We start from the raw sequence: 1,904 nt of genomic DNA on the forward strand, positions 1-1,904 counted from the left end.
CATTTACTAACACTTTTCTTCATATTAAAATTCGAACCCTCTCTTCCTCTCTGTGTTCGAATTTTTCTCTTCTCCTTCTTCTATTCTTTTCTTCTTCTACTTACATAAATGAATCTATATACTATGACATCGAGGATTCCTTTTCTTTTCTGTTCTCTTCTTTTTCATATGAGCAGGAGCAAGGACAATGACATTCTTGTTGAAGCATATCCTGAACCTGAAAAAACTCTGAAGAAGAAGCTAAGAGAAGCTAAAACACAACACTCTGAAGAGGACTTTACTGAAATTTTTGAAAAAGAAGTAGAGATGGGCGAACCCAATAACAATGGTGGAGGTGCAAGGAATATGCTTGGTGACTTTACTGCACCAAATTCCAACTTCCATGGAAGAAGTATCTCAATTCCTACCATTGGAGCAAACAACTTTCAGCTAAAGCCTCAATTAGTTTCTCTAATGCAACAAAATTGCAAGTTTCATGGACTTCCATCAGAAGATCCTTTTCAGTTCTTAACTAAATTCTTGCAGATCTGTGATACTGTTAAGACCAATGGATTTGATCTCGAGGTCTACAGGCTTATGCTTTTCCCTTTTGCTGTAAGAGACAAAGTTAGAGTATGGTTGTACTCTCAACCTAGAGATAGCCTGAACTCTTGGGATAAGCTGGTCACGGCCTTCTTAGCCAAGTTTTTTCCTCCTCAAAAGCTTAGCAAGCTTAGAGTGGATGTTCAAACCTTCAGATAGAAAGAAGGTGAATCCTTCTATGAAGCTTGGGAGAGATACAAGCAACTAACCAAAAAGTGTCCTTCTGACATGCTTTTAGAATGGACCATCCTGGATATATTCTATGATGGTCTATCTGAATTGTCTAAGATGTCATTGGACCATTTTGCAGGTGAATCCATTCACCTAAAGAAAATACCTACAGAAGCTCAGGAACTTATTGACAAGGTTGCAAATAACCATTTCATGTACACTTCTGAAAGGAATCCTATGAGTAATGAGACGCTTCAGAGGAAGGGGGTTCTTGAAATTGATGCTCTGAATGCCATATTGGCTCAGAACAAAATATTGACTCAACAAGTCAATTTGATTTCTTAGAGTCTGAATGGTTTGTAAAATGCATCCAACAGTACTAAAGAAGCATCTTTTGAGGAAGAAGCTTATGATCCTGAGAACCCTGCAATGGCAAAGGTGAATTACATGGGTGAAGCCTATGGAAACACCTATAATCCCTCATGGAGAAATCATCCAAATTTCTCATGGAAGGATTAACAAAAGCCACAAGGCTTTAATAATGGTGGAGGAAATAGGTTCAACAATAGCAAGCCTTTTCCATCATCCTCTCAGCAATAGACAGAGAATTCTAAGCAGAGCCCTTCTAGCTTAGCAAATATAGTCTCTGATCTATCTAAGGCCACTCTCAGTTTCATGAATGAAACAAGGTCCTCCATTAGAAATTTGGAGGATCAAGTGGGCCAGCTGAGTAAAAGAGTCACTGAAACTCCTCCTAGTACTCTCCCAAGCAATACAGAAGAGAATCCAAAAAGAGAGTGAAAGGCCATAACCTTGCTTGGTGTGGCCGAACCTAGAGATGGGAAGGAGGATGTGAATCCCAGTGAGGAAGACCTCCTGGGACATCCTCTAGACAAAAAGAAGTTCCCATTTGAGGAACCTAAGGAATCTGAGGCTCGTCTAGAGACCATAGAGATTCCAATGAACCTACTTCTGCCATTCATGAGCTCTGATGAATATTCCTCCTCTGAAGAGGATGAAGATATTACTGAAGAGCAAGTTTCTAAGTACCTTGGAGCAATCATGAAGCTGAATGCCAAGTTATTTGGTAATGAGACTTGGATGGATGAACCCCCTTGCTCACTAATGAACTGAATCACTTGGTTAGACAG

At 39.7% G+C, this 1,904-nt stretch overlaps 1 non-coding gene across 1 annotated transcript; it reads right to left on the reverse strand.

The window, feature by feature from the left end:
* Positions 1–708: 708 nt before the first annotated feature.
* Positions 709–816, reverse strand: LOC127743422 (small nucleolar RNA R71). The gene has a single exon (XR_008004814.1). It is a non-coding gene; the product is annotated as a small nucleolar RNA R71 (small nucleolar RNA).
* Between the last annotated feature and the right edge of the window lie 1,088 nt (positions 817–1,904).

Source organism: Arachis duranensis, chromosome 10, assembly GCF_000817695.3.
Source record: "Arachis duranensis cultivar V14167 chromosome 10, aradu.V14167.gnm2.J7QH, whole genome shotgun sequence".
NCBI lineage: Eukaryota > Viridiplantae > Streptophyta > Magnoliopsida > Fabales > Fabaceae > Arachis > Arachis duranensis.